General features: G+C 38.1%; 1 protein-coding gene across 1 annotated transcript in view; it reads left to right on the forward strand.

Moving 5' to 3' along the window:
* Positions 1-6,768: 6,768 nt before the first annotated feature.
* The window catches only part of LOC115627065 (pneumococcal serine-rich repeat protein), a 124,100-nt gene continuing 114,068 nt past the window's right edge, over positions 6,769-16,800 (forward strand). Inside the window, exons 1-2 of the mRNA XM_030522611.1 lie at positions 6,769-6,804; positions 7,818-8,008. The gene's annotated coding sequence lies outside the window, so the exon portion shown is untranslated. The remainder of the gene's footprint in view (positions 6,805-7,817; positions 8,009-16,800) is intronic.

Raw genomic sequence — 16,800 nt, forward strand, 5'->3', positions numbered from 1 at the left:
AATATTTGGACAGATATTTAAGAAATAGTTATACTTCTACATAGAGATAAAAACATTAAATGAAGAATGAAAGAATTCGATTTGGAAGTTGTTACCAATGCTCTCACAAAGCGAATGCAATCATTTTTTGTTTGTTTTTTTTTTTCTGTCTAAGTTCAATTAGTTGTATGTGGGGGGCTACAACAACAATAACATTTAAAACAAATACAAGCACCAGCAACAATTCACATTCAGTTAAGCGCGATATGAAAAGCGCAGCGTATTCATTCCGATTCGTTTTTCGCTTCGCTCAGCTGTGCTGGCAATGCAGCAGGCAGTACGGGTTGTTTGGTGGAGTGTGTGGAGAGGGGTGCTCGGGGAGGGGGGAATGATAGAAGTACACGTTGCGTATACGCGGCGTTGTCAGCGTGCGCTTACATAAGTCCGCTCAGTTGTGTTCGTTCGCCCTCGATCAGACAACGCGCGTTTCCGCCTGCAGTAGCAGCGACAACAACAACTGCAACAACAACAACAACAACTGCAACAACGACGACAACGAATGACGACGAACGCCAACGCATGACGCCCTCTCTCCGACTCTCCTTTAGTCTTCCGCTAACGAGAGCGTGCGCCCGCTCTTTCTCTCTCTCCCACACGATCGCACTGAATAACGCGCGTTGCAATCGCACAACAACAACAACAACAGAAGAAAAAAACCAAACCAAATCGAATGTGTGTGTGTGTGTGTGTGTGTGTGTGAGGGGGCGCGACGGGGCGCGTCGCTTGGGCGCATGTGTTTATAAAACATTGCGTCGCGCATCAGAACAACGCTCGACCTTGACAGTGAAATTCATTTGCAGTTGTTGTTGCTGTTGTTGTTGTTGTTGCTGTTGCTGCTTTTGTTGCTGCGACAGCGTCGTACATTCGCGTAATTTTTGCAATTGACGAGCGCGAATTCTTCATGTTGTTGTTGCTGCTGCTGCTGCTGTTTTTATAGCCTGTACCCAAAGGGTGAAAGGCTATACTAGTTTTGTGCGCATGTATGTAACACACAGAAGGAGGCGTGGCAGACCCCACAAAGTATATATATTATTGATCAGGATGAGAAGCCGAGTCGATATAGCCTTGTCCGTCCGTCCGTCTGTCCGTCTGTCTGTCCGTCTGTCCGTATGAACGCAAGGATCTCAGAAAGTATAAGAGCTAGAATAACCAAACTTGGTTTCCATATTCTCCTAAGACCGAGAAAGTACGAGTTTGAGTTTTTTTTCGATGCACCCCCCCACTCCCCCGCAATTCGTGTTTTTTCTTATAACTTCCGTAATTCTCGGAATTTTGAAATCAATTTTGGTAGGTACATCCAGTTAGTACTAATGTGTCTGTGTGCCAAATTTCATCATGATAGGTCAATTCTGAAGAAAGTTATAGCCATAAGTAAAATCGCTGCTCATGCGCTGCCTCTGTCGGCAGCGCTGCCCGCAGCTGTTGTTGTTGTTGCTGCTTTGGTTCAACTTTGTGCTGCATACATACACGCATATAAACACGCATAGGTACGTGATGTAAATGTATGCTGTTAAAACTAAACATAAACATATATTCTAATTTAATTTAATTAATTAATTCATTAATTTTTTTTAATAATTTAATTTTTTTTAAAAATTTTTTTTTTTTAATTTCTTTTTTTGTGGAGAGTACAGGCTATTTTACTGTCGGGCTTGCTCGACTGTAGCGTTCTATCTTGTTCAATTTTCAGCTGTTGTTCTGGCAGTTTGCGTAAAATTCAAAATAAAATTTAAAATAATAATAACAAAATAATAATAATAAAGAGAAGGGGAATGTTATTTGTTGTTTTTTTTTTCAAACACACACACTCGTAAAACATTCTTTGAGATCGGAGCCAAAAGTTGCGTGTGCAGCAGCAGGCCTCCCCCCATGCCCAGCCATCTTCCTTCCTTCCCTCCTTGCTTCATCCCCCTCCTCCTTCGACCACTCTTTTACTTGGCAGGTAAATGAATGAGTGTGCGAGTGAGCTTGTGAGTGTTTGTGTGTTTGAATGTTTGAGTGCATTCGGACGACCTTGAACATTTCGCAATTGGCTTGCTGCTTGGCAGCATTTACACATTTGTAGAAAGTCTTTCCTCTGTCTATTGCATTTTTTTGCACTTTCAAATCGTTTCATTATTCCTATTTTGTTTATTTCTTTATTTGAAAATGCCCTGCAAGCGCAAGTATGATAACGTCTTTAGGTTTCATTCGAAATTTGAAGAAACTTAAAAAATGTAACTTAAGCCGTCAATAAGTTAGTTTAGTTTGGAAAGGTGCCCCTATTTTATTGATTCATTTTTACAAATGTCCTGCAGGTTTCATTCGAGTTCAAATAAATGCTTAAAATAAATTAATAAAAATAAAATAAATAATCCAAAGAGACTCCAGTAAGGTATAGAGATGATGCGACGCTATTTGGAGTGCAGAAATTGAAGATAGAAATTAAGAAGTAGCATTATAGACAGAAATAACCAAACAGTTTCAGAAATAAAATTAAAAATATTCGTAAACAAATTATAAGTTCGATATAAAGAAATATGTAAATACTAGCGTAATAATTTACAAGTAATCTAATACTTGGAAAAATATACACATATATTTCCAAATTTAGCAAAACAACTAAAAATCGTCCTTGGGAATAGCTTATGTCCAAGATCTAGAGATCATCTGAAATCATCAATGCCAACATTATTTATTCAAGAGGCCACACAGTTGATTAATTCAGGCTGTGCCGAGAGAGTAAGGAGACTTGAAATCATCGAGCTGCATGCTCGAAAAGTAAAAATTTTATAAGCAATGGTGCATATAAACATGAATATCGTATATGAATATCATATGGAATGTACGAGTTGGAAATAAATGCAGCACGAGAAGGCGAGATTCTTTCCATAGAAAAACCATAAACATGCCTGAAAACCCTGTTCATCCATCTAAGATTTTCTTTGGAATATATTCATTCAGTTTGTTGCCGTTAAACTGTTCGCACTCTAACAATTTTAAAAGGTACTTAGCAATAGCAATGCTTGTTCAACAACTAATCATCATCATCTGGCATGGCATAGCGTCTAAATAGCACCGTTCTGGCCGATCCCATTCGGATTCAAATGTAGAGCGTGCCACAGACTCGTCGTGTTTTCTACTGCGTCCCATTGTTTTTAGTTTGGTGTCTATTTTTTGCGCAATTTGGCACAGAAAAACAAATAAATAAAATAACTAAAAACGCAACCACATTTGTACAAAAATCTTGGCAGTGGCAATGAAGGGCCATCGACGCAAGAACCCCCACCGATTTTTGTTCGTATTTTGCGACACATTTGTGGGGGTACGTGTACGTAGATTTCTTCTTTTCCTCTTTCTTTCTTTCTGTTTTTTTTTCTGCTTAGTTTTCGCTTTTCTTTTCTTTTTTCGGTAAATTTTATTTTTAAGAATTTGAACAATTTGTGCACTTTCTTTTGTTTGGCACACACACGCACACACAATCATGCATCTATGTAGTTGGTTTAAGCCAAATGGGCAGCCAACAGGGCGACTATGGCGTTGGCGTTGACGCTGTCGCTAACGCGAACGCTGACGCTGACGCCGTTGCCGACGCAGTCGCAGTTGCTGACGATGCAGCGCCTGATAGTGCGACGCTTTTGCAGCTGGGTTAGGTTTTCAAGGGCACGCGTGCATATGCATATTGCCATATATCGTCCATATTATATACGCCCTTCCCGCACGCTAACACGATCGGTTACACTTGCCATCCATCCAGCCATCCAGCTAGACAGCCAGCTAGCCACTTAGTCAGTTAGTCAGTCAACCAACCAGACACACATACACACACACACACACCACGCAACAAGCATTTACTTAGATACACTTTAGTTATATATGTATATGCTTTAGGAGTGTTTGAGTGAAAAGAAACGAATCCAACTTGATAGATGGCTGGCCAGATACAAGGAAATTCGAACAAAATTTGACTCCCAAATGGGGGTTCAATTTCTTTTGATCAACGGAAAACTAATTTTGTAAATAAGGGTAATGAAAACTAGATGAGCTCATTTAAAGGCAAAAAAGCGTATTTACTTGAAAGGAATCAGTGCCAAATTAACAATTGTTTCAAATATAATTTAAACTAATTTTTGAAAAAGTACCTTATAATTGGTTTGGTCAATTTCATACACTTGCAGCTTGTTTATATTTAAACCCTAATTGGGTTAAGCTTGTAGTAGAAAATCTTCTCAATGTGAAGGGAAACATTTGAAAGCAATTGAACTTTCAAGGTTTCGTTCTATTATTGGCTGACATTTTCTTAAAAGAAATTACAAACTTCACATAAACTGCTCGCACTACGTATACTTAATATTAAACCATGAAAGTAAAAGGCGAAAATAATAATAATAAAATAATATAAAAAACAAATCAATTTCCGAAATAAAAAAATGCTATTCTGTTTCCTCTTTTTAAAAATAATAATAATAAAAATAATATTAATAAAAAAAATAAAATAAAAATAAAAACGATTTTTAAAAATCTACTCTTTTTGAAATCAAAAATGTTTAATGTGTATTCTGTTTGCTTTTCCATGTACAGAAATGTAATCTGGTGTTGTTGCTATTCGAGTGCGTAGAATTGATAAAAATAATACTAAAAATAATATATTTTTTTTTAAAATCTATATTTTAGAAATCAAAAATGTTTAATGTATGCTATTTCCATGTATAGAAATATCATTTGCAGTAGGAATCTACTGCTTGCGTAGAATCGATAAAAATAATAATAAAAAAATCAACATTTTAGAAATCAAAAATGTTTAAAATGTATTGTGTTTATTCTTTCTACTACGTCCAAAAATAATATAATCTGTCGTTGTTGCTATTGCTATTGCTGTGATTCGATTGCGTAGAATCGATTATAATTTTTTACTGCACACACCTTATACAAACATACAAACACACATACATATGTACATATGTATGTATATAGTATAGGTTTGTACATTCATATTTCTATGGATTGTGGGTCTTCTCTTTTGCACGCGTATAGCCTTGCACTTTGCAAAGCGACGTGACGTCTGCTCGTCTGTCCACTCGACCGTCGGTTCGTCTGTCGGTCCGTCTGCTTGCAGACCCACTCGCTGCTGAACTTCCGTCAGAGTGCAGCCCGCCCCCAAGCCTACACACACACACACACACACCCACACACATGTGCACGCACTCTCACTCACTCACACACACACACACACACACACGCTCGCTCAGGCAGCTGAGACGCATTCGCATTCGCACTCGTATTCGCATTCGCATTTGCATTCGTGCTTGTTGCTCGTGCGTTTCCCTTTTACTCTTCGTACGTTGCCGCGGTCTGCGCCACCGCCACCGCCACTCGCTCTAAATCTAAATCTAATGCGAGTGCGAGTGCATTTGTCGCCTCGATTGAAGCAAACAACAACAAAAACAAAGGGAAAGAGAACAAGTCGTGCGCGGCCGACTCTCATATACCCTCTGCTAGGGCTGTCAAAATATCGCTGCCATTATCGATAATATCGCTGGCTAATTAATTAATTATAATAAATTGTAATTATGATGCAGATTTAATTCTTAGCCCATTTACTCGTAGAAACGCCTCAGAAATTGATGTTCATTTGTGTTAATAAGAAATTGCTTGGAATTCGCACTCATTTGCTGCTTACGGAATAATGTTGCCCGACATCTATACACGTTTATAAATACAAGTATATACATATATGTTAATAAGAATAACATGCAGTGCTTGTCGCTCAGGTAGGTCAGTATTTGCATCATAAATGCGATACTTGATCCATCATTCCATCAAAAAGTTAACTATTGATGGCAGCTGGCTTCGATTTTCGTTTTTGAATCTCAATAGCATTACCACAACCCGAAGTTTTGGAAGATTTACACAAACATATAGAATACAAGTAAAGTTTGTATTATTATATACTTACATAAAATGCGAGTATATATCATTACAAATTGAGCGACTAATTGAATCAAATAAGAGAGCTTCGCTTCGTTGTTGTCTAACGGATTGAGAAAGAATGTTTTGCAGGACCGACTTTCTGTTGCAGAAATTTGATCATTTTTTGATCATTTTCCACTTGAAATGTTTACCCAAATTTAAAAATAAAGCGAGATTACGCTTAGAATTGTGCTATTAAGGAAAACTTCTTGGTCTAATAGGCATAAAAGGACTTTAAATGAGATTGAGAAGAAAATATAAAGTTCCTTACAGAGAAGTGCAAGTGCTGTTCACAAATATTTATAAACCTTGTGGGGGGTCTCTCAAAGCTTTCGTTAATACCCTTTTAAGGGTATAAAAAGTGCAACAACTTGAACAAATAAATAGTTGGTTGATGGCCTGGTGCGAAGGGGAGGGGGGAAAAAAGTAAAATGCGCGCGCGCTCGCTACAAACAAAAACAACAAAAAATTTCAATTAAAAAAATATACAAAATGCACCATAAAAACGCAAACTAAAATGCACAACAAGCCAAAAGACGCTGCTGCTTGCTATGCTGCTGCTGTTGTTGTTGTTGCTGTTGTTGTTGTCGTTAGAACATTCATTTGCTGGCTGTGGCTCTGCTGCGCCGGCGCCGCTGCCAGCGACAGCGCCAGCTTCGCTGCCGACGCTGCTTCTGCTTTTCAGCGTCAGCCTCTGCCTGCGTCGTCAGCTGCGCGCATTACTCGTTTTTCATTCGAGCTCGCTGCGGTTTCAGTTGTCATTTCACTACGGCCGCTGAAAGTTATTTGTGTGCGTTTTTGCGTTGCATGCGAAAAGTGAGTTTCTTTCGGCGCGACAGAAACCCAATGCACACAACAACAACATCAACAACAATAGCAATAGCAACACTGCTCCAACATATACTATGAGCTTGCATGCATGCATTACTTATTTTAGGAATATTACTAAAAAGCATTTCTAAAAGTGTTTAGTAGAGCGCACGCTGTTTCCGCTTCCTGCGCGTTCGAAAACGCGCCAAAAACGCGCGCAGCTTTGTCAGTCGCGTCGCTGCTCTGCCACTGCCACTGCTGCCACTATTGCTGTTGCTGTTGCTGTTGTTGTTGTTGTTGCTATTGTTGCCATTTTGGCTTGTGGCTGCTATTCACGATCAAGGCTGCAGTTTCATTTTCGCTTGTCGCGCGCTCGTCTCGTCTCGCGCACAGCAAATTTTTCACGCAAGCCCAACCAACCAACCAACCAACCAACAAAAAAATCAAATTAAATAAATTGTTCGCTTTAATTATTAAAAATGTGCATTGTGTGTAAAATATATATTTAAATATTCTTTTTTTTTTTTGAATTTTTTTTTCCTCGGATTTTTATGCAATGTTTAAACGTGTGTTCTAAAATATTTTTAAAAGTGCAACGTGTCGATGTCGATGTCTCCGACGCCGACGTCTCGTCTACGTGTTTTTAAGGCGAAATTCCTTAACTATAATATAGTTGTTCTTATAGTTGTTGTTCTTCTTGTTGTTGTTATTGTTGCACTTGTCTGTAAATTACGCGAAAATCCATGCACCGCGTCGTCAGCAGCGCATTCCGCCTCGGCCAAGGCTTCGGTGTCGGCATCCATATCGGCGTTTATTATTACTTTTTGTTGGTGTTGTGAAATATTTGCAAACAAAAATTCATAATAAAATTACTTGCACCCACACACACACACACACACACTCACACTCACATATGTGTGTGTACTGTGTATTTGCATATATATATAGTATGTGCATAAAAATTTATTAATTTCTTTTTAAATTTATATTTGCATTTGTATATCGTTTATGTTTCGCAGCGCACAAGAAATGAAAGCCACGTTTTTCACATAATTACAAATTAGCAAAGTGAAAAACAACAAGAACAACAACAACAGCAGCAGCAATAGCAACAACGACAACAATTGCAGCATTCATAACTGAAAGTACTTGAACTATTTTGTTTCTTATTTTTATTTGCCGTCTGCTGCCTGCTGCATAAGCAAACAGGGTGAGTCAGAAACTAAACCAAATAGGAAACCCACAAACTGTTATTGTGAAAATACCCACAATCTAAGTTACATGCACCATTGAGAAATGCTGGAGTAAAATATGGTCTGTCTAGCTCGAACAGTTTTCAAGAGAGAGGCGTTCAGACGGTCAAACAAAAAACGCATTCATCTACACAATCATTTGAGAAGTGTTCGAACAAAATATGTTCTGTCTAGCTCGTACAGTCTCCGAGAATAAGGCGCTCAGACGTTCAAACAAAAACTCATTCACCTACACAATCGTTTGAAAAGTGCTCGAAGATAATGTGGTCCATCCAGCTCGAATAGTATTTAAGATTAAGACGTTCAGATGGTCAAACATAATGTAAATAAACTAAACCAACATTTAAGAAGTGTTTGAACAAAATATATTCTGTCTAGCTCGTACAGTCTCCGAGAAGAAGGACAAAGATTGTAAAATTAACTCTATTATGAATTTGATCTTAGTCTCAGGCTTAGCTGATTCAATTTCGGCTTTATAGTATATATGTGTATTCTTTTTTTTTTTTTTTTTTAAATAGACCTCGCACCTGTTTAAATCTGGCGACTGATTAGACGCAACAGGTCGTCGCATCACGCCTAAATATTATCACTAAAATATGCTGAGAAATGTTATTTAAAAATTGCAACAGTTTATACTAGAAAGTGGGAACATGTGACATCTCTGGGGCTGCCAAGGGTCGAGTTAGTCAGTATTTTTGCAGCAAGAATGACAAAAGTACGCAAAACACGCGTTAATAGTTTAGTATCATAATAGTTGGATAGATTTATTTTTAATCTATTCATAAGTTTTTTGTTTCAGTGGTTTACTTGATTGTTTGCGAATTAAAGCTTCAAACTGGCGATTCATGTTTGCAATTACAGCTGATTTACTTATATTTTGATTGTAAATGTTTTTTTGATTTTTTTTTTTTTAAATAATATTACACTTACAATTGAAATTGGTGATGAATGAAACTTTTCTGAAAATATTGTGTTTTTTTTTGAATTTGTATGCTTTGGCAAAGGAAAATTCAGAAATATAGTATAGCATTTCTTTAAAATAAATGCAACAAATTGAATTCCTGTGGTATTAATAATACTTGTATGTGCATCCAAATAGCAATAACAAATACACATAATGGCCTCACATTGCGTATACGCAGTGTGTGACGCGCTTTAGTCAGCTCTCAGCTAAACGGCTTATGTGCATTTCTGAGTCTACGTGAGCCATCCATATACCCACAACTACATACACATATGTACATACATATTATATATTCGTAAAAACGTATACTTGTATGTATAGTATACCCTAGAAATATAAGAAATTAGAAATGCATATGCAGCGATAAACGCAACGAAACGTCGACGGTCGCGCCAGCGCCAGCGCCAGCGCCAGCGTCGACATTGCCTGATAAGCAGCTGGAAAACTGCGTGTGTGTGTGTGGGCGGCAACAGCTCAGGCGGTATGCGTGTGTTGCAGATAAGGCTGCCTGAAATAGCAAAAAAAAAAAAAAAAAAAAAAAAAATGAATTAAAGAAAATAGAAAGAGAAAAAAATAGGCGAGCTGATTTCTGCAGCTATGCGCCGGCCTAGCAAAATAATTGCATTTGTTTAATGCCATATTGTTGTTGTTGTTGTGGTTTTTTGCAGCAGCCGCCCACGCGCAGTCCTCTGCCTGTCCTCCCTCCACTCCGCTCCCCCCTCTCCGACCCCGTTGCCTGCCCCTTCACCACCTCACCACCCTCATCTCTGGCTCTGCTTAATGCAGCGCAACGAATTTCCGCGGCTGGCAACGAAACGTGCCGCGATCGCCACCTCACCGCCAGCTCGCACGCCCTTGCGGTGCGCTTTTCATCAGCCCACACAGAGAAACAGCAGCAACAACAACAACAACAGCACAACCAACTTGTTTGCATACGCGTTGCACACATCTCTCTCACTTCTCACGAGCGTCCAAAGAGCGAACAGAAACAGCAACAGAGCGGCTTCAGCGCTCACCTCACCCACAACTGTCAACGATGCTGGCAACGCTGCACAGTGGTTTATGCTCTCTTGTTCTTGTTCTTGTCGTTGTTGTTGTTCTTGTAATTTGTTTAGTCGTGAAATTAAATGAGAACGCTTGTAATACACGTAGTCTGCAGGTGAGCGCAGAATGCAATGCAGAGAGGGCAAAAGGAACTCTTTAGAAGACTGAAGAATTATTATTTGAATTATAATTATTTATTTGAATGGAGAAAGGAAACTCTCTCGAAAGACAATGGGAAGAGAGCAAAAGGAAGTCTTTAGAAGACTGAAGAATTCTTATCTCAGTTCTATTAATTTATTTGAATAGAGAAAGGAAACTCTCTCGAAAGACAATGGGAAGAGAAAAAATGAACTCTTTAGAAGGCTGAAGAATTCTTACCTGAATAGCTATTATTTATTTGAATGGAGAAAAGAAACTCTCTCGAAAGACAATGGGAAGAGCAAAGAAGGAACTCTTTAGAAGGCTGAAGAATTCTTACCTGAATAGCTATTATTTATTTGAATGGAGAAAAGAAACTTTTTAGAAAGACCATGGGAAGAGAGCTGAAGGAACTCTATAGAAGGCTGAAGAATTGTTATCTCAGTTCTAATGATTTATTTGAACAGAGAACGGAAACTCTCTTAAAGTGCAATGCAGCAAGGGCAAAAGGAACTCTTTAGAAGGCTGAAGAATTCTTACCTGAATAGCTATTATTTATTTGAATGGAGAAAATAAACTCTCTAGAAAGATAATGAGAAGAGAGCAAAAGAAGTCTTTAGAAGGCTGAAGAATTCTTACCTGAATAGCTATTATTTATTTGAATGGAGAAAAGAAAATCTCTCGAAAGACCATGGGAAGAGAGCTGAAGGAAGTCTTTAGAAGGCTGAAGAATTCTTACCTGAATAGCTATTATTCATCTGAACGGAGAAAAGAAACTTTTTAGAAAGACCATGGGAAGAGAGCTGAAGGAACTCTATAGAAGGCTGAAGAATTGTTATCTCAGTTCTAATTATTTATTTGAACAGAGAACGGAAACTCTCTTAAAGTGCAATGCAGCAAGGGCAAAAGGAACTCTTTAGAAGGCTCTCTTAAAGAGAGTCCCTTTGATTGCAACAACCAACTAATGAAAGACAACACTCAACCATAACCAAAAGAACTCAAGCTATCATGTAATATGAGATGTGAAATGGGCATCTCCAATTTACAGACGTTTCTTGTTCGCAAGTCCTTTTTGAATTTTAAGTTTTGAGAGTTTCCACTGTATGGGTTCCTATGGGTTTCTTTTTCCAGAAATAATCGCATTTCGTCAGCACTAGACACGAAATGAAAACAAAATTGTTTAAAAGAACTGATTGAACAGTTTATGCCAAATGGATCATTTCCGAGTAATTGATGATTGCACAACACTGTAAACAAGTGCTGAAAAAAAGAGTTCAAATCAACAACTTAAAACTTTTGTCAGAAGGCTGAAGAATTCCTTCTGAAGCTCTTCCGGAACTTGTCCATCTCTCTAAAAGAGAGTCCCTTTGGTTGCAACAACCAACTACTGAAGGACAACACTGAACCGCATCTTTTTGGTATTTTCGAGCACTCTGTTAGTTTTGGTTTTGGTCAGCTGTTTTGGCACCACTGTGCACAACTACGTGGCCAATTTGGCGCTGCACGTAGACGGCGGCGTTGTTGTTGGTGTTGTTGTCGTCATTGTTGCCTGTCATTTGGCAAAAACATTTTCCCACGATTGGCTGCGCTTTTCATCAGCGACAGTATTCGTGCTGTTTTTGCTGCTGCTGCTGCTGTTGTTGTTGTAGCTGCTGTTTATATGCATAGGTGTGAACGCAATAGATTCATCTTAGCGCTAGTTTGTTTAGGTTTTAGGTTTTTTTTGGGGGGGCTTTAACTTCCATTGATTAGTTTTTTGTGCTGCGCTGCGATATGAAAGTCCTGCCAACATTGTGCCTGCCACCAGCCCCTTTGCCACAATCTGCTGGCCAAGTGACGAGAAATTAGCGCATTACTCAGCTGCTGTTACTGTTGTTGTTGTTGTTGCTATTGTTGTTGTTGTTGTCAACAACGCTAACCTCTCACATTTTGCCTTCACAAAAAAAGACAACAAAACCTAATATTAATAAAAAACAAAACAAAAAGTGAAGAAAAACTTGGGTGTGGGAAAAAGTGGGCGGAGTAAAAAGTGACGCGGCGACAACCAACGTGTATATGTGTGTGTGTGTGTGCTTGTAATTGCATTTGCAATTGCAGTCAACAGCAGCAACAACAAGAGAGAGGCAGCGCTGTTTGCTTTGCTTACCTGGCCTGTTGTTTTTTCAGTTCTTTTTTTTTTGTTTTGCAGCTTTTTTCATTTTCAAATTGCATGCGACACGCGCGTAAATTGAATTGGATCATATCTCAAGTGCACTGCAAACACCCTACGCATTGTTCTTGTTGCTGTTGTTGTTCTTGTTGTTGTTGTTGTTGTTCTAGTTGTAGTCAGCAGCCACTAACCACTAACCACTGGCCACTGGCTGTTTGCCACAACACATTTTTTCACACACACACCTACTACACTCGTACTCAGATGTACATATGTCCGCCTGTCCGTCTGTCTGTCCATCTGTCCGCCTGTCTGTCTCTCTGTCTGTTGTTAGCCACGCCCTAGTGTTGTCACTCCGTCCCTTGGCCACACGGCCAGCATTTAAATAACTTTGGCTTTAACTTTCGCTTGTCATTTTCCTTAGTTATTTATTTATTTTTTTTTGGCATGTTTTCAACACTGACGCAATGCTTTATAATAATGATGATCATGATGATAATTCCTAGAATTAGCTGCAATACCTGATCTGTTTCTCATGGATGACAGATTAAAGCTACACTCAGAAAAATGAGATTTCTAGCAAGCAGAAGAATATGGCGCTCCTTGAATAACAGTACATATATGACAAATTGTTTTAACAATTTTGCCAAAGGTTTCGGGAATTGTATTCAGCTCCGTATTTTTAGAAAATATCTGACAGTGCTTGAGTTTTGGAAGGAGAGTATACGGAGAGAGTTCCATATTGAAATATTTGACCAAACTTCTTTTGGAAAAAGCTTCTATTGAAGTAAGAGTTAGATCTATTGGCGCACAATTTCTTTAAGTTTTCCATTTAAAAATAGAAAAAAATGAAAAAATGTTAAAACAGATGATTGCCTCAATTGAAGAATTGTTTTTTTTAAGGATATTTTTTGAGGATTTTTTTTTTTATTGTTTTGGATATATAGTCTACGGGTTTTTTTTTATTGAAATAAAGCTTCAATTGAAGTAAGAGTTAGATATATGGGGTGCACATTTTCTTTAAGTTTTCCATTTAAAAATACAAACAAAGGAAAAAAGGTTAAATCAGATGTTTGCCTCAATTGAAGAATTGCTTTTTTATTGTTTTGGATATATAGTCTACGGGGTTTCTGCTGCACTTATGCGATTGAAATATTTGGCGTAGAACAAAAGCTTTAAGTTGTTCATTTTAAAATGAGAAAATATTAGAATAGTACTTCGCGCTATATACATCTAGTGTGCCTTTCTTAAATCAATCAATTATTTTAGCTATGGAAACATCTTGCGGGTGATAATTATGTAGCTTCCTACATTTACTAAACATTATAGAATAATATCGAAAACTTGTCTGCATCATACTTACAACAAAATGTGACAAGATGAGCCAAATAAACGACTTTATTTATGTCCGATTTATGATTAAATTTCATTCGTATTCTGTAAAATGTTGCATAATTCCTTTAACATTTCTTGCACTACAATACTTGTATTTATGGAAAATACATATACTTACAACTTTTCAGTTTTTCAATGGAAAAGGATGGACAATGCTACGGATTGGACATCCACTAATGAATTAAAGCTCGAATTGCTTTCTCACGCACTCCATTCGCCTCGAATGGCTTCCTTTTTTTAAACGTTTGAGCCGATAAAAAGAAATGCAACACGGCCAATACAAAACTTGAAACTAGGCGAACCAAAAAGTCATTTCTATTTTATTTTTTTATTTTCCCCCACTTCACCCTTTGGGACCTTTCCCGATTTTCCATTCGTATAATCGCCTATATCTCAGAGACTATGAGACCACGGAACACCAAATGTTAGTCCCAGATACCTTATATGAGTACGCAGATAATGTGTATTTTGGAATTTCCCTTCCTCCCCCCTCTCCCCCACAATCAGTGATTGTCCTTAACTCCTGTATTTCTTGGAATTTTCCATTGATAATCCGAGAATACCTCCAGCGATTAGTGATTATGAGCCCGTATGCCAAATTTCATAACATAGGCCGATTTAACAGCCCATATATAATGACAGACCAAGCACAGACACGCATAGACATGCATATTTATTGCACACATATGTATGTAGAGAATACTTCAAGGTCTTAAGCTTCAGCTTCTCCACTTGTTTTAATAAAACCTTCTTAAGAACAAAATAAACCTTGAGATATAGATTTGATTTCGTGAAAAAGGTATCTTTTAAGTCTCCCTAGAAGAAATACACTTAAATCTCATATATTTTTCTTGATAGATGTGTTAATATTTTAAGTTCTGAGATATAACTTTTAAGGATGCTACTTTTTTTTAAGTTTAATAATAAACTTGTAAAAAGTTAAATGAGTCTTTCCTAACATATTTCTTTGCTATCACTACAAATTTATGAAATTAGTGGCGCATATGGCTTTGATATGTAATACGGCCACTCTAAAGACGATGCTCCTCAACATTGCGTATTGGTCACACTAATTTGATTATGTGAAGGCGGAAAAGTAACCAGAAGCCATCAATTCTACAGAATGAACAAATTCAAGGGCAACGATTGCCACTTTTCGATCTCACACCCAATACACACATGCACTCTAATGCGTCACATGCTGCACTGAAATACTTGGCGTTACGTATACGCAGCATATGGCAGACGTGGCCCTGAAATGTCTATTATTTCATTAGCCGCTGCCATTGTGCTGGCCAAAGCAGCAGCAACAACAACAACAGCAACAATTGATTTCCTTAGCAATTGGCAATTCAACATTCATTTGTTGTTGTTGTTGTTGTGTCGTTGCTTTTGAACTTGCAACACTTTGATGAATGAGCTTAATCAATTTTCGCAGTCTAGTGTATGTTAGAGTGTGTGCGTAGAAGGGAGTACTAGGTGGTGGGGGGGATACTGAAATACTGAATGGTGGTCAAGTGCACTGGATGTCCATACGATGGGAGCGTTCATTGAATTGAGCGCTTAATTGCAATGCAACAACAACAACAACAACAGCCATTGATGTTTCCTACATGCGTCCAATTGCATGTTTGTTGTTGTTGTTGTTGTTGCTGATCGATATCCCCTGAATAGATCTAGTCTTCTACTTCCATTGCCAGTCACTAATGTGTTTAACTTTACATTTTTATTTACAGGTGAGTGCTAATATGGACGCTTGAATATACTATGCCGATCTTTTCTTGATCAGCCAGCCCCCCAAAACACATCAGACAGCGCAGGTATGTTGGCGCTATTTGTGCATTTTTCGAGAGTTTCTTGACTAAGAAAAGAGTCGAAAATTTGATCCAAATATTCCCTAACAATTGCTGAGATAAAAAAGCTAAATAGAAAATTTATTCTCTTCGCCCAAAACTTCTATTATTTATCAATATAAACATAATGGTATCTGATTTTTCAGCCATTTTGTTTCTTGATTGAGAAAAGAGTTAAAAATTTGATCCAAATATTCCATATCAATTGTTGTGATGGAGAAGCTACATCTATTATTTATCAATATAAACATTATGGTATCAGATTTGTTGGCCATTCTGTTATTTGTTTGAAATACCTATAAAGGCGATTGTTGTTGATAATAATTTGCTGCAAATTATAAGAATTGTTTACCTTAAATAATTTTTGGGTTTTCCTTTCAAAAGTGATGTCAAGACTTGTTCTGACAAACTTCAAGTGCGCTTAAATTATTAATAATTTTTGTAAAATCACGTGGTAACAGAAAAATACATTTATTTCGGATGTAAATAATTATTTGTACTACTTCACTGTAAAACACAAATGCTTCTTAGTTATGGTTTCCTTAAACGTTTATAAAACACTTGTGCAAGAAAGAAAGTCTCCAGAACTAATTGCACGATCTTTTGATGACCCCCATTGTAGAAACGCTGCATAGCCTAGCATTATTGCTGAAATAAACAATATCGTAAATATAGTTTACAAATAGATTGCAGCCATTAAATAAATGTAGTCAGCCTTAAACAAAGAGACTGCCTTCAACTGCAAGCTCACTGCAATGCTTCAGTTTTCAAGAAGCTGTTGCCCCTGCCTTTGAGCGACCCTTTCAGAGAAAGAAGCGCGTGCTCGCGCATCACTTGTGCCTGAGCCTGCCAACTGCCAACTGGCAATTTGGCGATTTCGAGCAACTGCCTGAAGCGTTAAAAGGTAAAGGAGTGCAGGATAGGGAGCCCTTCCCTTCCATGCCCCGTCGTTGCTGCTGCTGCCTTCCTTCGAACCCTAATCGATCGCTGATTGTGGCAGCTGCTTCTTCGCCATCTCTTCACCATCCACCTACCTACCTACTATTTGACCCAATTTCTGGCTCCCCGCGCATTCGAGACGCGTGCACCGCGCTTATAGATTTCTATCTGTTCAATAAATATTTCATTGCCTTCTTGTCGTTGCTGTTGTTTATGGTCGGTGGCTTCTGTTCCACACACAACTAACAGCCCTGAGGGCATGGGCAT

The sequence above is a fragment of the Scaptodrosophila lebanonensis genome, unplaced genomic scaffold, assembly GCF_003285725.1.
Source record: "Scaptodrosophila lebanonensis strain 11010-0011.00,11010-0021.00 unplaced genomic scaffold, SlebRS2 tig00000092-arrow-pilon, whole genome shotgun sequence".
Classification (NCBI taxonomy): domain Eukaryota; kingdom Metazoa; phylum Arthropoda; class Insecta; order Diptera; family Drosophilidae; genus Scaptodrosophila; species Scaptodrosophila lebanonensis.